This window comes from Cnephaeus nilssonii, assembly GCF_951640355.1.
Source record: "Cnephaeus nilssonii genome assembly, chromosome: 20".
Classification (NCBI taxonomy): Eukaryota; Metazoa; Chordata; class Mammalia; order Chiroptera; family Vespertilionidae; genus Cnephaeus; species Cnephaeus nilssonii.
This window is the reverse complement of record NC_137091.1, coordinates 13445122-13466870: the sequence shown is the minus strand read 5'-3', so window position 1 is coordinate 13466870 and position 21749 is coordinate 13445122. Positions and strand designations below refer to the sequence as shown.

At 44.9% G+C, this 21749-nt stretch overlaps 1 protein-coding gene across 4 annotated transcripts in view; it reads left to right on the top strand.

Moving 5' to 3' along the window:
* ZFP90 (ZFP90 zinc finger protein) overlaps positions 1-21749 on the top strand; it is an 87940-nt gene that overhangs the window by 8846 nt on the left and 57345 nt on the right. For all 4 annotated transcript variants that reach the window (XM_079759614.1, XM_079759613.1, XM_079759612.1 and 1 more), the window contains exon 2: positions 869-1014. The gene's annotated coding sequence lies outside the window, so the exon portion shown is untranslated. The remainder of the gene's footprint in view (positions 1-868; positions 1015-21749) is intronic.

The following is a 21749-nucleotide window of genomic DNA, read 5'->3' as shown; positions in this document are numbered from 1 at the left end:
AAATCATATTGTAGATATAATCTTGAGTTCTGCTTTTATTTTTTCTAACATCACATGTTATAAGCATTTTCCCTGCTAAGATTGAATTCATTTGTTCAGTTGCTCATTCACTCATTTATTCAATGAATATTTAATGAGGCATTTCTATGTTCCAGACAGTACTGGGTCTATAGTAATAAACGGGACACAGGACTTGCCCTCGAGGAACAGAGATTCTTTATAAATGCAATCTGTAATGGTTGCCTAATATTCCATCAAATATCACACTATACTTAACCTCGCCCCTATTTAAGACTTTTTGTTTATTACTTAAAATAATGTAATGAATACTCTGAGTTTATAGCAATTACCCTTTACAAATTATTCTTTAAGGTAAATTCCCAAATGAACAGTTATTGAGTTGAAGGGTTAAACATGGTTTTGGTGTTTTTATACCATCTGCCACATTGATTTCAAAAAGGGCAGTACCCATTTTGCCCAGTTGCCAGCATTAATGTCCCCGCTTCATCACAGCCTCTCCAGCATTGGATATTACTTTCAGTTTTGGCTAATGCAAAGTATAACATGATCCTTCCTTTTATTTATAATTTATGTCTATTAAGAATGCACATTTTTTGTTTTCTTCTTTGTCATTGGTTAGTTCAGTAGGTCCTCAGGAGGTTCTTGGAGGGCCATTGCCCTACCTTGTAGATCATGCCCAATGTTTCGCACACATTGGAGGTTTATAGCATCTTAGAGTTGGAAGGGACTGCATTCATCATCTAGGTTAGTGGAAATTCTGATAGATGGCTTTCTAGCCTCTGCTTGCATAGCCGGGCAGTGAGGACCTCACCATCTCATGGAAGCTTGTTTTTGGCCTGCTCTACAGGTATTGAACTAGCTTCTGGTCCTCGTGGCTCCCATGTGGCCCCAGTCCTGCCCTCTGAAGCAGCAGAGCCCACATACCAGATGTTACAGAACCTCCCTACCTTTGCTGCCCATCTCTGCAAACAGATGACTAGAATGAGACTCCAGGTAAGTCTGGCAGGCCTGGAGGCAAAGACACTGTCCCACGCACAAGTCTCTGCACTGGCCACATCAGCAGCCTCTTCAGCTGGGCTCATATGAAACGTAAAGTCAGCTGAAATTCTAAGACCTTTATGTGGACCTGCAGCCAAACCTACTTCCTCTCATCCCACATTTCTGTAGTTGATCTTTTAAAACCTGAAAACAAGACTTTGCTTTTATCCCTGTGTGTTTTTTTGTTGTTGTTTTTTCCCCCAATGTTGGTAGAGAAGCTGCCCTGGTCCCACTCCTGCTGTCTAAGATGGGGACAGGAAGAGTCAATCTGACAACTTCACAGGTTGGTGTCGATAATCAAATAAGATGAAGTTGGACATTTGTCACTCATTTTGGTTATCTGGCAGCTGAGCCTCCTTCCTGTGCTTGAGGAATTCCATGTCTCATGAGGTGGAACCATTCCTTTGCAGCTAGGACCTGGGCATCAGCCTGGGCCTCAGGCTCCTCCAGTCCAACAAGCTCTCTGTCTCCCCGATGCCACGCCTCACCAATTTTGAATTGGAAGCAAGTGACAGCAAAAAAGGAGGGTCTGCTTTGCAACCCTTTTAGTGCTTTTGATGGGTATATTCTCAGTTTCCAGTGACAGTTTAGTGGATAGCATCTCTCAGAAGGTGTCTGTGGTATAGGTGGCAGGGCTGGTATGCCAGACTCAGTGGTCACAATGATGTCTTCTAAGACTACTGCTGAGTTGCAGTTTGGGGCATTGTTCTTGATTGTGTGCTTCCAAACCTGATTTTCTACCTTTGTAGAAAGGTAGATATTGTGAGCTACTAACTATCTTTTAATTTATGTCCTTTGCTGTGCACATCAGCCAAAGTTAGTTACTTTTGCTTACAACTAAAAATTCTAACCAATATATGCAGGATATGAAAAGTAAATTGAAAAGTGCTAAACACCACACACATACAAGATATTATTGTTTGGGATTTTGATTTCTAAGTAGTGGGTGTAAGGAGAGTAGGGGGAAATAAGCCTGAGTTCTGTACCTGCTAAGAGTTCAGACAGGTCTAGGCATGCCTGGGAAAGCTGGCCGGCATGAGGATGTGATGGTAGGAACTTGTGTGCTGGACAATGGCTCCATAGTTAAAGCCTGACCTCTGACCCTAAGGCATTTGATGTGGGGATGGCAGCTGCCAGAAGGCCAGCTGGGCACACATAAATGGATTGGCTGCTTGCCCCTCCTCCCCTTGGGCCATTACCAACAGCCAGGGCCAGGAGGTGGGGCTGGGCTGTAAAGCAGTTCACCTGGGGCTGTGCAGCTGTTCCTGCGATGTCCTCACTGGGATGGAAGAGGAAACCTGTCTGGATAGGCCCCCCACACCTGGAACCACAAGAGGGATTATGAGTAGGTTGGGATTCCATCTTGGGCTGCCCTTGTCCCACTGAACTATGGCTTGGCTCTCCAGCCCGGCCTGTGCCTCCAGAGTTCTGTCACTCACTGCCATCTGAGTCTATCAGCCCTGGGTATCCCAGAGTGGGGCTGAGACTGGCACTGCTGCCCTGGTCAGTAATGAGCCCTTGGGAGTTTGTGGCATTAAGCACAGCTTCTCTGGGGACATTCTATTTTAAACCCCAGGTTACCTCCAGAATAACCCTTCTAGGTATGTGTGTAGGATAATGTAGCGATTCCGTGATTCAAGTATACACTGAACACTGGTGCTGGCCTGATCCCAATACCCTGGTGCACCTCCAGGGAGGACCAGGATTATGATGTGTCCAAATCAACCAGGGATAATGTATTGGGCCTGGACCATAGTCATATCAGAAATGTGGTAGCATCATTCAGAGGGTTCCTCATAGGGAACTGTAGCTTCTATCCCTGCCATAGCCATAGATGTTTGTGATGTTAAAATCTCAACTACCAATTTTAATCCTCTTGCCAAATATGACTGTATATAATATTGTTTTGATATCAAGTCAAAACAAATCCACTATAAAAACAGCATAAAAGATAAGTTCTTAAACTTTATCATCTGATCTAGATAGCTTTTCAGTGTCTAAGTTACTCTAGGTCAGGCGCTTTAAGTACCCTGACACTTTACATGCTTTCTCTTATTTAACTATCACCACAATCCCATTTATAAGATACCATTTATAAAAGTACCATATATAAGGTACCATTATAATTCCCATTTTACAGGCAGGGAACTGAGGCCCATAGTGGTTATGGGACTAGCCCAACGTCACATAACCAGTAAGTGGCAGAGCTGGGCTGGTCATCCACCCCCTAGAGCCTGAAAACTGCCTTTCCCTCAGCCCATTCCATTGTGGGGCAGCTCTGGCTGTTGAAATGTTTTCCCTCACATGGAGCTAAAATCTGTGTCTTCTTAAGTCAGTCCTATTCCTATTTCTGCGTATCCCATCGCCTGCCATGACAGTTCCTCGTCTCCCCGTCTTCCACCTCAGTTCTCTTAATCATTGGGGGCACTTCAGCTTCTTCCTATGGGAACATCTGGATCATTTTGTATCAACAAAGTCCTTAGGATCATTGCTGCAAGAAAGTCATGGCTAGGTAGCTCTCCACTTCTACAAGTACTGCCATCCATTCTGTTCCACTTCTGGCAGGGTTATGTCAGGAAATAGTCAACCCAGGGGGAGAGATCAACCAAAGGACTTGTATGCATGCATATAAGCCTAACCAATGGACACAGACACCAGGGGGGTGATGGCATGAGTGGGGGTGGCAATGGGGCGATAAGGACACATATGTAATACCTTAATCAATAAAGGGGGGGGGGGGAGAAATAGTCGACCCAATCACTAGTTTTAGAAGGGCATTATTAGAAAGTTCTCTAAGAAAAGTGGCAGGAATACAGTCAAAACAGCAGCAACATGATTAATACTATGCTAAGGATTGGATTGCTGCATTGGAATCTTCTGTCTTCTTTGTATTCTGACTGGAATACAGGATTTATGAGGACAGGGATTTTTGCTAGTTTTGTTTGCTGCTGTATCCCCAGTGCCTACAATGGTGGCTAGAATGGCAAATATGCAAATATTTATTGAATGAATTATGAGTACAGTTTCATGTCTGATGTCATCTACTCAGGTTTCTAAGGTGTTTTGGAGAATAATGTCATCTCCCAAGGCCATGGCTTTGAATTTTGTTTCCCGTTGACTCACCAGCAGTTTCTTAGTTTTGTTGTGATTTTGATTCATAAGAAGATAACCTTAACCATATGCCAAATACATTGGATAAATAACTGTACCTCAAAAGCAATTTCATTTGATCTTGTAAACCTAAGTCTAAACTGAAATTTGGTTCAGCTGGATAAAGGGGCTATTGGATTTCTAGTCTTTTATCCTATGAAACACATTCTGTGACCTTCTGCTTTGAATATTGAGCTTGAATTCAAAATGTAAAGTCATCAGGAAAAAGCTAAATGAGATGAATTTTAGCATTTACATTTTTTCATTGTCTATACACAAATAATACATGCTCATTGTTGAAAATGAGAAAATACAGGTAAGCAAAATGAGGGAAATATAAACCACTTATATTCCCACCATTCAGAGATGATCACCGCTACCATTTTTCTGTTATATATCAAATACTGAAATGAGCTAATATGGTGATTGATTCATTTTTCTTATGAGAAAATGAACATGGGAGATCTGGTTCTCAGCCCAGGTCGACCTGTGCTAAGAGGAGCCCACAGATCTGAGTCCAGCAAGGCGCAGGCAGCAGAGGTGAATGGATGGGGTCATCTCTAGTTCGCATCTCAGAATCTGACTTTGGAAGGTGACCCCAGACGTGGCAGGAGGCTACAATGGAGAGTAAGGAAAACAACTTTGACCTGGCTAATCATCCCAGATTTGACATAGAGCAAATTTCCTAGAAATAGGAGTGTGTTTTCCTGAGAATTGAAGGTGAGATAATTTTGGAAGAGTCTGCCACAAGATGACTTACAAGTCAGAAAGGCAGAACATGCAAGCAAGGCTTGGAGATAGCCCTCGTGCTCACTGTGTAGTTGGCTGGTTTATCCTGGACCAGTGTTCCTCCACCCTGATTTGCTAGGAAGGGACCATGTCATTCTGGTTCATGACTCACTATAGGAAAAGGTGGAGATCTGTGTGAATTGGACCTGAGGTGATGTCCTTGGGCATCTTAGCATCTTCCATCTGGGGTACAGGATTCCTGGGAAGTCTGAGTAATGAACAAAAGACTCATATTTTTCTTTGAAGTTAATGTAAATTTTGTATTCTCCATAAGATTTGTCTTTAAATACTAAAATAATATTTTTAAAAATCTTTAAGTGAAGTCAGTGTTTTAGGATGCTAAGCATATAGGCACATTTTGTAAAAGTTTACCCCAATCTACAGGATGCTCTTGCTCAGGCCATGACAAGTCTGAAAAGGAATGATGGGATCACTGGGCTGGGAGGTAAATTAATACTCTCTGGGTACCACTTATATGCAAGATAAGATGCCAGATGTTTTACCTGCATAGTCTCAGTTTAATCGCCATAACCCTACAAAGATCCCTATTTCATAGGCAAGTAATTGGAGAATCAGATAAATTAGGTAACTTTTCAAGGTCTGGATGAAAATCCTGGTCTCCTTGGGCTCCTCTTCTCTCCACATACCTTGTGGCTCCCTGAGGCCAGTTTACTCATCAATTTCTTGGAGATAGCATGGAGAATGCAGCTCAATGCTGTGTTCTCGGGGCATGAAAGAAACTCCCATTTTCTGTCTCCCTATACTGAAGACTGAAATTGCAGGGATCATAGGGCTTGACTGTGGGCAGAGGAAGGCAGCACCTCTGGGGGCCTGGAGCACATCCCTTGTTCCTGAGTGGGCCAAGTAGGGGCACACTGGGATGCTCCAGGAGGAAAAGGGCCCACATGCCATGTTATTTCAGGATAGCATTCATTCAGAATCGTTGTTGGCATTTTTAGCTTGTTTAATCTTTTGAACTTTGTTCTTAGTCTGTTATGACTCAAGTTCAAGTTGGTGTGTGTGTGTGTGTGTGTGTGTGTGTGTGTGTGTTTTCTTCAAGTTTACTGGCTCCACTCAGCAGTGAGTTGAGTGTCCCTGGTCGAGGGATCCAACATGGCTTTGTGGAGCTCTCTAAATGCACAAATTATAAGGCTCCAGATTATTCACAGATGTCTGGGGGTGGCTGTTAACATGATTATTCAGTCACGGCATTGCAGTCCCTGAAGCAGATGTGGCCATTCCAAGGGGAGCACACGATGTTGTTCTCCTCCTCCGTAGGTTAGCCTCACAGCACCCTCAACTCTTGCTTCCAAAACTCCTTCCCTAGGGCATAGGGCCAGCAGATGTGTGTGAGGTAGATAGGGGATTGAGCCTGAAGGCAATTATAAGTGGTTGCAAAAAGTAAGTATGGTGTGAACCCACAGTATGTAGCTTAGAGAAGGAGAGGGAGGACATGCCCCTGGGTGTTAACTAGCAGTGGTGTCTCTAGGAAGGAGTACACACATCCCTCAGTTCTCTTTTTACCTGTCTGCATTTGTAATTTTTCTGTCATGGACATGCATTGTTTTTCTAATAAGAAAAAAGAGAACTATAAACAAATCCTATCATTGGCTATTTAGGTAATTCTGACTTCTTATGAGTATAAACAGTGCAGAGCAGGAATAATTGTCAGAAAATGAGTTTAAAATGATAAAGCACAGAAAAGTAGACCTCATCTCTAAATTCTGAAAAGCTAACTAAGTTACTTCAAGTTGGTTAAAAGGGCTATAATATTAACTGCAATGTTGGGCAGCATGGTTCCTATTCAAAAAGCAATGACGAGGCTTAATCGTTTTCAACCTAGTCATTTTTTCAACAATAGTTAATTTGGTTGACCAAAGTACCACATTTAGAAACTTAAAAACTTTTCTTTTTATGTACCTTTGGCACCAGTCACTTGCACGGGGATGGGAAGAAAAGATGAGAATCTTATCCCATTGTTACGTCTGAGTTTGTGGGGTGAAAATGAGGCTGAGAGACATAGCTGATAAGGTCATGTGCCCACATAAAGCACTTGACCTTGGTCAATGACCCAGAAGCAAGTTTGGGTGCAGGTTGCTACTTCAGTGTTGAAAACATCCACTCCAGTCATTCAAATGGCTTTTTTATTTAATACATTTTAAGTTACAACAGAATATTATCCCTTATAAAAAAAGTAAAGTGGAAAAGACTCTTTTTAAAATATATATATATTTCTTTATTGATTTCAGAGAGGAAGGAAGAGGGAGAGATAGAAACATCAATGATGAGAATCATTGATCGGCTACCTCCTGCATGCCCCCAACTGGGGATTGAGCCCTCAACCCAGGCATGTGCCCTTGGCCGAAATCGAACCTGGACCCTTTAGTCCGCAGGCCAATGTTCTATCCACTGAGCCAAACTGGCTAGGGCTGGAAAAGACTCCTTTGTCTGCTAACCCCAGCTGTTGGCTAACCAGCAGTCTGGTGGCCTCAAGCCCCGTATCCAGCTGTACCTTCTCTGTCTACCCTAGCCTGGAATAATCCAGCCTTCCATCTTCTCTGCAGGACTTCAGAGCTGTCAAGCTTTACTGTGACAAAAAGAAAATTAGTACCACCATGGAGATGTGGTTTCCAATTCAGCCAGCAGTTTGCCAGTCCTTTTATTCAGACCTGGCCAGACACTAATCTCATTCCCCATCCTAGCTGTTCCCTGCTTGTCCAACTCTTCTCAAATTGTCCACCTACCACTGTCTATATCTAACTTCTGCAGCCCTAGGAGAGTGAAACATATCAGGTTTTCAGCTCCTCTCTTCCTTGCTTCTAAGAAGATCTACATGGCATTTCCAAGACTAGCCTCCCTCTTAGGCTCTCCCTCCCACCCTCTCTTGCCTCTTCCTGAATCCAGTTCAATAAATTACCCTTTCTTAGATTCTCTCATCCTTCCCTTGTGTCTGGTTCCTTTTCTTCACCCTGTAAGTACAATTCTTTCCCATTCTAGAAAACCTTACCTTTACTTTCTCTTCCCAGGCAGCTCCCACCCTGCCCTTTATAAGCAAACTTCTTAAAGTTAGACCATATTTTGTGTCTCCATTTCCCCAGCTTCTTTTACTTCCCACCAAATCTAGATTCTACCCCTATCATTCTATAAAGACTGCCCTTGCTAAGGTCACCAATGAATTTTTGATTGTCAGATTATTACATGAATCTTTTCACCTGAACTGACCTATCTGTGTGATATATGATCAGTTTCTATAACTCCTTAAAACTCTTGTAATTCCGTTGGCATTTCTTCATGCTTTTCAGCTGCTTCCTCTCACCTCTCTCTCAGACCAATTCTTAAATACTGGTGTACCCCAGGTTTTGTCCTTGACCCTACCTTGGTTTCCTTCCATGATCTTTTTAGTGAGAAGGGGTTGGGTATGTGCCCAGTAGTTGCCCAGCAGAGAACTGTAGAAGTGGAAACCATTGGGTCTCTTTGATCTCCAACACAGCACATAGCCCTGACCCAGAGGAGTACATTTCTAATAATGGAAATTTGGACATTAGATCCTTGGTGGATTGGAAGCAGGTGAGTCTTGTATATGACTCACATTCACCCAGGAGGCCATCTCTTTCCTTGCTCCAGGACTCAGCCAACTTGGGGGACATAGATCTGTGCCTCATGAAGGCTGTGTGCCCACAGGGCTGCTCCATGTTACATTCTAGAGTCTTTCATGTTGACACGTGTAGCTCTAATTCATTTGTCTTCATCTGTAATAATAAAAGCATAATATGCAAATCGACTGAATGGCTGAACAGCAGAACGACCGTCTGGACAACCTTCCAGGCAAAGCCGGGGCTTCGAGGGCCAAGTCCCTTGCATGAATTTCGTGCATCAGGCCTCTAGTTGCCTATAATATTCCACTACATGAATATACTACCATATCCATTCTCCTGATAAACATTAAGATTGTTCCCAGTTTTTTATATTTCCCACAATATTACTGTAATAATCTCATACTTGTGAGCATGTGCAGAAGAGGGTGTATGCATCTTAAACTTTACTAGTGAATGCCACATGGCTTCCCAAAGGTTGTACCAATGTGTATACTCACTTGACAGGTGGGGAAACTGAGGCACAGAGCAGGACAGTCACTTGGCCAAGGCCACAGAGTGGAGAAGTTGCAGAAGCTGTTGGCTCAAACCACCTTGTCCTCAAGAACAGCAGTGAATCTGGTGCTGAGCCCTGTGCCCTGGGGGAGGAAGCTGAATGTCTCTGAGGGCACGCACACCTCTAGTCTGGTTCTCCTTTCTCTGTTCTCCTTTCAGCTGTCCTTGGTCGCTCAGGGCCACATGGAGAGAATTGCCTGCTTTCAGAGGCAGGCCCCTGAGTGCTGTGCTGGCTGAGCCATCCATGAGCCACAGAGGTTCCGAGGAAATTCCATTTCTCTAACAGTGGAAAATGAATGGCCCAGACAAGTCTTTATCCAGAGCTCAGCCCAGCCAGAGTGAGCGGTGAGCCATACTCAGAGGGCGAAGCTCCCCTATGCAGCCTGACACAGGGCAGGGAGTGTTTTGCAGATCAAGAATCTGAGGCCAGGAGAGAAGTGATCTGCCCATGATCCCACAGCAAAAATTGTGGCAGAACCTGGCTCATTGCTGGGTTTCTCACTGGTCAGCATGGACCAGGTAGTTGCAGGTGCCTGTGGTCATTGGACTGGTGGGTGTTGGCATCTCAGTATCATTCTCATTTATTAGGAGCCTTGAAGCCACATCCTTCTTGGAAGATGATTATATGTTTCTGAAACTGAATTCACTCTTTGATGTTTCAGATCCTGGGATTTTGAATTACTATATGTCTCATGTCTTATGTCTCATCCCAACTCTGCTCCAGATTTTGGATGATGAACTGATGGGAACAGTTAACCTGAAATTCCTCAGGACAAGATTTACTAACTGTCTGTGGCTGCAGGAGCTAAAACAAACAAACAAACAAACAAACAAACAAGCAAACAAAAACTTCCCGAAGTGCCATACCCACAGAGTGCCATGTCCTGGGGAGAACCTAGCTTGGGCGGCAAGGTGAGTGAGCTAGCATTCTCTTCAGAGCACCCAGCAGGCTGCCTCCCTCCCCCCAGAGAGGAGCCATCTTGGTCACTGTGGCTTTCCCTTTGGTTGGCCAGTCCCATCTGTCTGGCTTGCTGTGCCCTGACCCTTCAGGGGCCAGCAATATCTCTGAGATGCTGTCGGACAAGAACAAGTGAGCCTGGGTGAGAAAGATGCCCAGTTTGACAATTGTCCCCAGCCAGTGACTGAGTTCCCTGCGGTCTCTCAGATTCCTGGCCTCAGGCCCTGCTTAGCAGCCCTCAACACCTCTCAGTTCAGCTCTGGGATCTCCAGGAGACTTCCCAGCTTTAGTCATGACTGCCTCTTCAAATCTTGAACTAAACCTGCCTCCAGCTCATGCCTGCCCAGGCATCCTTGGTCCCCGCCCCCTCCAGCTCCTCAGTGGCCCCTTGTTGCTTACCAAAATTCCCTGCACTTTGCCACATCCCTATTCTGTCTGAACCATCCTTTGTCCAGTGGGGTCAGGGAAATCCCTGTGGGATGCAACTAGCTAACCTGATACTTTGGCAGGTGAGTGTGGAGTGGGGGCAGAGTTGGGTCATGTAGGAGCCAAAATAACCAGAGGACAGGGAGGGCAGCTGGACATGCAGCTACCCAGGAGTCGGGCCAAGGAAGTCCAACTCTGATATGAAGTCCATATCAGAGATCAGACTGGACACAGATGACACAGGCAAGGAGGCCAAAGCCTGGGAAAGGTGGCTTGGAGGGAAGTGGCGAGTGAAAAGCAGAGACTGGAGGCAGCTACAGCAACGGAGGGTCTCTCGCTCTCATGCCTCTCAACTGGGGACGCGTGGGAGATGCAGCCGAGGATCTACAGTCCTGACTTGAGGATGCCCCTTATGCTGTGACACTGTTGCCCTATCCTTTATTGTCACCTTTATGCCAAGTTGGGCTGCTCCTCTCCTTCCATCCCTCAGGCCCACCTTCTGAACCTCTCTGCTCACTTGTTCACTACTCTTTATTTCCCCACAAAACCAGCCTTTTTCCCCAGCCCACACTGCTTGACCTCTAGACCCAGGCTGGTGCAGGAGTTGCCCTGCTCAGACCAAGAGCAGTGCCTCAAGCCTCCAGGAGAGACCCTGCTGTATGTAGCCTCTGACTTTCTTCAGATCCTCATGGCGCTCCATTAGACATCGCCTTTCACTGAATCCAGCTAAGACACACACACACACACACCTGTCGACCTACCTACCTACCTGTTTGCTTTTGACTGAGATGTCAGCTGCTTTCTGGGGTTCTATCTGGGCTGCTTTTGGTACCCAACCTGGCCAGCCCTGTTCTTGCTTCATGACCTCTCATGGCTAACGTCACAGTGCTGCAGCTATGAAAACGTGCAGGCAGGGCCTAGTCCATCTTGTTTACCATGGAGTCCTCAGTGCCAGCACATAGTAGATACCCAATAAATATTTGAACAGGGGCTTGAGTTTCCGATAGGGAGGTGGTTGGTATTAGGGTCAGGGCCCTGATGCCCCTACCCCATGCTGCTTAGATGTACATCTGTGAGTGGCACACGTTAAACACCAGGTGTGTCTGAGCACTAAAATGTGTCTTAGATCTCGAAAGCCTGTGTCCTTCTCCATCTGTCTCTGCCGTTGGCTGTAGTACCCAGCTTGTTCATGCCCTCGTTTTTCCCTCTGCTAGTGAGGATGAGAACTCTCCGGGGAAGACCACGTTCAGTTAAAACACAAGTGCTTTGGGGAAATGTGTGCTGTGCCAATGTGAGCCTTGTGTAGGCACTTGGTCAGGAGAGAGGTCACTCAGTTTTGTCGGGGTGGCTGTTCTGGGCACATGATTTCAATTTAAATTCATCAGGAGGATTTTCTGGGTTAGCTGGCTACGTGGTGAGTTGTGATCGGTGTCCTGAGTGAGAAATCTAGAAAGCAGGCCTTCCCCAGCATATGAGGGGCCAAGCTCAGTCGGGAGTGTCTGGGGGGTGCTCCCATGTTCTGAGCCTACAGAGACACTGGGTCAAGAGGAGAACGTAGATGCTGGCCAGAGCCAGACAGCAGAACAAGGTCTGTGGTGTCCACAGAGGTCAGCAGGGCATTTGTAATGGCCTAGAGAGGAAGCTCAGACTCTTTGCGACATACACACCCTCGCCCACTCACTGCAGCCTGGTCCTTCTCAAAGTCAAGGTGAACTTCCTGAGGAAATGAAGCCATAGAAGAACCCAAAGAAGAGGACAGCTCTCATTAGAACAGTCACCTTGCTTCTCAGCCATCCCTGAAAATCTACCTGTAGCAGTTTTCTGCAAACCACACTATTTTGTTGCTGCCCATGACAGTGGGTGATTTAAAGGAATGCTCACGTCACTTGTCCATCCGGTGACTAATTCCTTTGTCATTGTGGTGTTGTGATATAATAAGAAACTGGTCTTTGTCCCCAGTTCCTGGCACCGAGCTTCTAACACTCTTGTATTTTCCTGAGTGATAAAGGTGAGAGGAGCATTTTTGGTTATTCGTATAGGCCTCTTGCTACCATACCTGAGTTTATGCTAATGAGATGACTTTTGGAGGATAGAGGAACCATCCCTGTGTGCTTAGGTGGTTGGAACTTTCATTCCCTCCCACCCCACCTCCAGGGAGGGGAGAGGGGCTGGACATTGAGTTTACCACCAATGGCAATGATTTGATCAATGCAAAGAAACTTCCATAAAACCCTAAGTGAAAGGTTTAGAGAACTTCCGGTTGGTGAACACATTGAGGTGCTGGGAGGGTGGTGCGTGGAATCTCTGTGTCCCTTCCCCATACCTTGCTATATGTGTCTCTTCCATGTGGCTGTTCCTGACTTGTAGCCTTTATAATTAACTGCTAATAGTAAGTCAGTTGTTTCCCTGAGTTCTGTGAGCCATGTAGAAAATTATGGAACCTGAAGAGAGAGGTCTTGGGAACCCCAGTTTGTAGCCAAGTCAGACAGAAGTGTGGGTAACGTGGGGGACCCACTACTTGCGATTGGTGTCTGAAGGGAGGCAATCTTGTGGGACTGAGCCCTTAACCTTTGGGGTCTGGGCTAACTCCAGGTAGTTAGTGTCAGAATTGCTTAATGTGAGGGAAAAACCCCATACATTTGGTGTCAGAAGTGTTGTGAGTAGAGGAAACAGTTTTTGCTTTAGTCCTATAAATAGTAACCCCAATACATATGTTCACTTGGTGGTTGAATTTTTGAATCAAGCAGGAAAATCCATAGTGGTTGAGGGCGGATCGGAGATGTTGGCAGGACTGACAAGCGGGTGGAGAATTGCATTCTTAGCCAAGTCTGTACTTTGGTTTACACAAATGTATAGGAACCATCACCACTGAAGGCCCTTGTGGTGCTTGAGTGCAATAAAAATTAACTCTTTCATATAGAGTTGAGTGGCCCTCAGAAAGTCCAAGCCTGCTGACATGAAGGATTGCTGGCTTGGCTTCTAGAAGAAAGAAAACTGTGAATTTGGTTTAGCAATTTTCACCAGCCTCTGGGTGCCTCAGCCAGAATGACAGTTTGACCACAGGGCTATAGAGACTTCAATCAGGTCAGTGTAGTAAATATTGGAATCTGGGTTCAGCCAATTGCTGGATAAGCACCTTGCACATGGCATTGGCTTCCGGGCTCTGGAATTTCACGACTCACCATAGGTTATGTAATGACGGTCTTGTCTGACAGCTCCGACCTGAAGGGTAAGCCCTGGTGGTTCAGTTCCTTCAGGAGACAAGCGTGGCTCAGCATCTCACCTCCGCCTTATCCAGTTCCGCAGCAGTGTTGGGAGTAATCCCGGGCTAAGTCGCTGCACATTCCACAATCACGGCAGGAATGACAGTGGTCCACGTGCTCCACAGTTGGGTGGACTCCAGGATCTGGGTGTGATCACTAGTGGGCCCTGTGATAGACCAGCTCAACTTAAAAAATGGGCAAAGGATTTGAAGAGACACGTCTCCAAAGAAAATATAGGGATGGCAAGTAAACCCATGAAAAGATTTAAGTTGACTTGTTTATATTAATATTATATACATAATGTATAAGTATTTGCAAACTATATATCCACAAAAAGGCTTGTATTTCAAGTATACAGGGTCTCCCCAAAAAATGTATACACACTTTAACAGCTGATAGCTCAATTTTGATAATGTAATGTATTTTAATAAACACTGCCTTTATAATTATTCAAAGTGTGTGTACACATTTTTGGGGGGACACTCTATATATTAAAATTTGTTATACTCCCTCTTAGAACTTAGTGACAACAATGTCTGTGGTGAAATGGCACGAGGTAACAACTATGTTGAAATATCAAGGAGAAGACTAAAAGTTGTATTTGCTTGTTAAAAATAATATATACATATATATATATATATGTATATATTATTTTATATATATATAGTTATGCACAACTTAACAATAGGGATATGTTCTGAGAAATGAGTCATTAGACAGTTTTGTCGTGTGAACATCATAGAGTGTATTTATACAAACCTAAATGGTGTAGCCTACTATACACCTAGGCTATATGGTATAGCCTATTGCTCCTAGCTACAAGCCTGTATAGCATGTTACTGTATAAAACAACATGAGATTAAATCAATTACAAGAGAAAATGATGCGATCATGAGATGCAGTAAACAGGAGGTATATGAGGCTGCTGCTGGCATAACATGCATACTGTTTTACCACAAACTTTTTTTTATCAGTAGAAAGAGTACACTCTAAAATAATGCTAAAAAATATAGTATAGGCCCTGCTGGGTGGCTCAGTTGGTTGGAACATTGTCCCATACACCAAAGGTTGTGTTTGATTTCTGGTCGGGGTGTATATAGGAGGCAACTGATCAATGTTTCTCTTTCCTTTCTCTCTAAAAGCAATGAAAACGTATCCTCAAGTGAGGACTAAAAAAAAAAAAAAGTATAGTAAAGTAAATATAGGGTGGGGCAATCTGGGTTAGTATTGTCTTCTCCCCACCACACCTCCATCTCCACCCCTTCATGAAGCCACCATCCTGTTCCAGTAACTGACGTCTCTTAAGCTATTCAGCCTCTGACCTCCTGCTGCATACTTAAGCACTTGGTGGGGACAGAGGATGTCCTGGAGCACCAACTGGCATTAATCATGGAGACAAGACCAGACAGCATACCTTTGAGGCCATTTTACTCTTTTTAAAAATATATTTTTTGTTACTGATTTCAGAGAGAGGAAGGGAGAGGGAGAGATAGAAACATCAATGATGAGAGAGAATCATTGATAGGCTGCCTCCTGCACACTAGGGATCAAGCCTACTCAGGCATGTGTCCTGACCAGGAATCAAACCATGACCTCCTGGTTCATGAGTTGACACTCAACCACTGAGCCACACCGGCTGGGCAAGGCCATTTGAATCTTGATGGCTATTTAGTTCTAGTGACAATTTGTCTTCCCAGACATCCGGGAAAGGGTCTGGCATTCTTCACTGGGAGAACTAATCAGACTCTTAGAATTCTAAAAACCAACTGGAAACTCAATTAGCCTGACATTCTATTGGCACTTGCAGAAACCCATGTGTGTGGCAAGTAGGCTTTCTTCCTGAGTGAGGGCAGGGGTTGTTGTCTTCATATCAGGAGTGAGCAAACTGAAGTTTCATAAAATTCAGTGACTTGCCCAAATCACCCAACTGGCTCATCACAGAATGTCTTCACCCCTGGGTCCAGAAAGGACCCAGACTCAGACCTCCTGCTCCCAGGCCAGTGGTTCCCATTCTGTCAATGCTACAAGTTGCATGTGGAATTTTCCAAGACAAACTGCTGCCACGTATTCTTTTATGGTCAAAGAAAAGCAACTTCAATGGATGAAGGGTTTCAAAGGGTATATTTAAGGTCTTGGGTGCAAGTTAAAGAGCTAGATTTGGGAAATGTTGGTTTTGCCTTTTTCAAAGAGATCTCTAGGCTTTCTTTTTTCTTCTGTCTTTTGTTGGGTCCAGAAAAGGAGTGCGTGACCCTATAGGATTCAGGGGTCAGCTCACAGCACTGAGTCTGTGGAGGAAAGAAGGTAAAGGAGTTCTGATATATAAAGCAGGCCCTCCAAGATGCTCACTGTCCCCATGAGGCCCAAGTTCCTCAGCCTGGTGTTCTCAGCCTGGCCCATTTCCAACCTCAGCCTCTTTCCCCAGCCCTTTCATCAACCTTCTGTCCACCCAGCCAGGCTGTTGCCTCTGGGACACCCATGTCCTTTATCTGATGTGTACCCTTCCCCTTTTCTCAGCTTTGCATGCATAAGTGCCCCTGTACTTGGTCCCCCGAGAAGCAACGTGGGTCCCAGTTTCTCTCAGCCAGATGGGCCTGCTCCTGCCCTGGCATCTTCAGGCCAGGCTGTCCTCACATGTACTAAGCCTGTCTCTGAGGCTCAGTCTTGCAAAACCTCTTCCTCCATGGCCTGTAATTAGGCCGCATCCCGTTCCCCTGTGCATAGCTTTCCTATGTGTCTTATCTCCACACCTAGACTGTAAGCTCCTCCTGGGCATGGACAGGTCTAATCCTTCCTCATTCCATCAAATTTTAGCACCTGGCTGTACCAATCTATATGGATCGCTTCGAGTTGTTTAGCCTGCGTCTGAGTCTTGGCAGGAAGACGGGAGGTTCGCCAGCTGCAGTTTATAGTTTTCCTGTGAATTCTGGAAAGGAAACAGGCAATGGTGGCACAGAGATGCATACTGCACTCCCAGCTGGAGGCTGGAGGCTCAGGTGTTCATCCCTGACGGCGAGAGAAATGAGGTCCACTCAGGAGTGCCCCTGCCCACAGAAACTTCTCCGTTGCTTCACACACAGGGAGGGCATGGGGTTGGGACAGTCACACAGCAGGTGCACGAATGCTCCAAGCTCCTGGAGAACATGCCCTGTCCTCCAAGCTGGGCTGCCTGGGAAAGGATCTGCTGTGTGCAGTTTCTGCCCATCTGCTTGAACTGGATTTAAAGAATTCAGAAAGCATGTACATCATGTACCAGAGAAGGTACGTCTAGGGCCTGAAGGATGAACCAGGCATAGTCTTGGCTCTCAGTGAACTCGCTGCCTAACAGGGCGGGTGACGCATGAGCACACTTGAGCATGATGCAAGTCCCTGACAATCGCTAAAGTCAGAATCTCTTTAAGATGAGACTTCCAGAATTGGGGGGGTGGTGGGGGGATCGAAGAAGGACATTTCAGGAGGAGGGTTCTGTGTAAGCAAAGACAAGGAATTAGGATCATGTAGGGCATGTTCAGAGGACAGAATAGAGTGTTGCTTGAGTATAGAGCTTGGGACTAGTGTGTACGAATCTTTGAAAGCCGAGAGACAGAGTAGAATGGTGGTTGCCAGGGACTTGGAGGAGGGGGAAGGGAAGTTGTGTAATGGGTACAGAGTTCCAGCTTGGTAAGATAAGAATAGTTTTGGAGATGGATGTTTTGGTGGCAATTGTACAACAATGTGATTGTTTTATTGCCACTGAACTGGACACATGAAATTGGCTCAGATGGTAAATTTTATATTATGTGGGCAATTTTTAAGAAATTATTGAAAGCCAGCTTAATCCTTAAGGGCAGGACCTCTGAATCAGATAGGCAGACCTGGGTTTGTTGCTTCATAGTTGGGCAACCTTGGTCAAATTAGTTTATTTTTCAAAGCCTCAGTTTCCTCATTAGTAAAACTGAGACGATTTTAAAACCAACTCATAGAGTAGCTGTGAGGAGTAAATGGAGGTATTGCTGTGGTGTGCACAGTATGTGCCTGCGTGCAGGACGCAATCAACACGTGATCACAGTTGATGCCATGTGCTATCTTTTACCTCAGGGAGCCCTACATTGATGGGGTGCGGGGTCGTCAGAAAGGGTGGGATGTGAAGCCTGGTAGTGCTCAGACACATGCAGAAGACAAGTAGTGCTGGGGGCTGTGTCAGGAGACAGTAGGGGTGCTCTGGGAATGGAAGATGACTTTCTAAAGCCATGTGGAGCCAGGAACAAGACCCACCTTCATCACACACACACACACACACACACACACACACACACACACACACACACAGATCTTGAATCCACAATCCTATTTATGCTTTCGATTTTTTCTATATTTTTGATGTTTCTCTTTTGGATTGATTATTTTTATTATTGTCCTTTTTATCGTCTACTAATTGGAAGTTACCCACTTTGTTTCTTTTTCTTTTTCCTGTTAGTAGTTACCCTAGGTATTGCCACATGCATACTTATCAAGATCTAAAATTAGTCAATTACTCTACCTTCCTCTTCCCTAATGCAAAATCGTAAAACATCTTAACTCTATTTAACCCCTCCTAACTGTTACATTATTGTCATGTACTTTAAGTCTATCTTGTTTTGTTGTAACTGCACAGAACCTTTTGTTGTAACTGCACAGAACCAGTGTTGTAACTGCACAGAAACATGTGGGTAAAGCCAATGTGTGTTTAGCTTTACCCACATGTTTGCCACTTTTTTTTTTTTTTTTGGCTCATTATACCTCTTACTTCACAGATCTTCTATCTGGGGTCATTTTCTTTCTGCCTGACAATATCCTTTAATGAGAGTTACCTGGTTACACATTCTCTCAGTTTTTGTTTGTCTGAAAATGAGTTTGTTTTGTGCTCATTCATGGAAGATATTTTCACTGGATAGCGAATTCTGTCAGCCCCTTCCACTCCCAGCTTCTATTGTTGCCATAAGTCGGCTATTAGTCTAAGTTACATTGACATTTCTTTTGGTTCTCTCTCTCTCTCTCTCTCTCTCTCTCTCTCTCTCTCTCTCTCTCTCTCTCTCTCTCGTTCTGCAATTCACTATATACATTTAAGCACATACTTATTATTCTCCTCCTTTTAAAAATCCTACTTGGGATTCTTAAGATCTATGAATGGTGTCTCTTATCAATTCTGGAAAATTCTCAACCTCTTTCCATTCTCTCCTCTCCTCCTCTCCTAATAATCATAGGCCACTCTTTTCCATGTCCCTTAACCTTTATTCCACATTTTCTATCTTGTGGTCTCTCTATGCTGGTTTCTGTTGCTTATTTTCTAATCCATCTGCCAGTTTACAAATTGTCTCTTTAGCTAAGTCTAATCTTCCACTGCATTTAAAAGTTTCAGTTATGATATTTTTTGTTTCTGGAAGTTCCATTTGCTTCTTTTGCAAATCTGTTAGGTGGATCTTTATAGTTTTCTATTTCCTGCAGATATTTCAAGTGTGTTTCATTAAACAGAGTCAGCATGGTTGTCTTAAAATCCATACTCGATTCCATTATCTGAAGTTCTTATACTGGTTCTTGTTCCTTGATTCCTGGTGTACTTGGTTATTTGGGGCTTGTGTACTGCCCCATACACTTGCATATTTATTGGTGGGCACTTATTGAGGCCTACGATGAAGACACCTTCCCCCAGAGAGGATTTTCACAGCCTTCTGCCTGGAGCCTCAGGGTATTAGCCGTGCAGGAGCATTTTTAACTAAATTCATGACTTGGTTTTTGACCCACCCAAATGATAGAAACTTGGGCTGCTACTCTGTGTGAAGACTGGCTTGCAGTTACAACTTCTCAGGAACAGCCCCATCCCCCTTCTTTTCCATTTCCCTTAGGGTGAGGCCTTTTAGGGTGCCAGCTTAATCTAGGAGGATCTCCTGGTAGATTCTCCACTTGGGACAGTCCTTGAGTTTTGACACTTATCCACATTCCCCCTCAAAGCCACAAAAACTGAGATTCAGATATACCTATATCAACAGATACCCACAGAGCCTAAAGGACTTCAACACTCCTTACTTTTCTCCACTCTTGCCTGTCCTTCAATTTTGACCTTATTCCTTTCTCTCTTGCCAGTTCATTGATGCTTTCAGAAGGCGCTTTTCATATTTCATTCAGCAGTTTGGTTGTTTTCAGCAACAACATTCCTCCAAACAGTTGGTAGATCTTCTCATGCTATCGAACCTTGAATAAGTGCTTTTTCTTTTTGGGGGCCTCAGCCTCACCTACCTCATAAGGTGGCTGGGAAAATTAAATGAGAAAATGAAGGTAAAGGACCTAGCATAATGCTTTGCACATAGTGCTTGTGCTTGGCACACTACGGCCCTGGGGACTGATGCCCAGAGTTCCCCCTCCTCCTTTGACCCCTGAGGTACCAGCTAATGTTGGACCCCACAGACGAACCAAGCTAATGTTTGACCCCTGTAGCCCAACCAAGCTGGGCCTGGTGCCAGTGACAGGGGAGGTACCTGACCACCCCTGCAGTGCTGGGGAGCGTGAAGGGCCACTGGGGGAGTTTGGATCCATGGCCTCAGCAGCATTCCCAGAAGTGCCACCATCAGGCATACAAGGGTGTTTGACTGCAGGTGGTTTGGATGACTTGGCTTGTGGGCTGAGCCTCTGGGAAAAACACTCCCCTTGGGTTTGGAAATCCACTATTCCCCCGAGGAACCACTCCCTGAGGCCAGGGTGCAGAGCTAGAAGAAGGGAATCCCCTGGGCCATGCAGATGACCTCTCCCCTCTCCATGACCGCCCTCCCACCTGCCCACCCCTGCCAACCCTGGGCACCACAGCTATCCCTGACACCAGAGTGTTTTAAAGTGTTTCCAAACACATAGACACTGCTTTCTGTGGACAGCATTTTCTCCCCAGCGAGAGTTCCCCAAACCCAAGTATCCTGTTCCCTAAGCCTCATGGTGTTGGTTGGGGAACCACCTGTCCGTCCCTGAGCTTAACCTCAGTCATTTCTGTTCCCATGGCCCTTATGTCAGTTCCCTGGGAGGTGAGGTCTGGCCAGGGAGTCCACTCTGACAGTGTGCATTTCAGGGTCCCAGCCCAGAGAGACCTAGCTTTCAGAGTCAGGTGTGATGGGGAGCAGGTTGGAAATCATTGCATTGGCTCTCGAGTAGCCCAGGTCTAGAACGGAAAGCCCCGTGATCCTAAATCATTATAGAACAAAGCCACTTTCTTCTCAATGCAGCACTGTTTGCCATTTTACCTGTGTACATGCAAAAATAGACATCTTTTTAAACAAACTGATCCAGCTTAAAAAAAAGAAAAAGTGGACTTCCTTACAAAATGGAAAGTGGATATTCAAATGTGGCTAAAATATATCAATTAAGGGGCCCTAGTCCCTGGGCTTCTGCTGTTTATACTCTTTAGAAAGCACAGCCATTGTCAGAAGGTTCAGCTATGTCCTAATTACTCAGTGGGGAATCGGTGTGTCTTCGGAGCAAAACATTACTAAGGGCTTTTAGTAAGAGCTGTCTCCGAGAAATCCTTACTGAGCACAGGCAGGAGCAGGAGGCCCGCCCCGGACTCAGGCACACATTCTTGTATCAAGAGGCAAATGATGTCACTGCAATTTTTTTTTTTAATTTCTCTGGAATTCTTTGAATTCCCATAGCAAAGTTCGTACTTCTTTTAAGCCATTTCTTATCTCACACCATAAGATGTTTTTCTGAAATTTGTGTTGTTTCCTTGGCCTGGACTGCTCTTCCTCCCTTTATCTGCCTGGCAAACCTGTGTATTACTCAGAGAGTATTCAGGCAGCCCCTCCCCACAAAGCCAGCCCTGACCCTGACACACCCAAGAGAAAGACCATCTTATCCAACTCTGCTGCAGAGTGAGGTATGAATGAGAATAACATAAAACGGGTGCTATTTTCATCTTCCTTTCGGTACACCTGTGCTGGAACATTCTTTGATCCATTCACG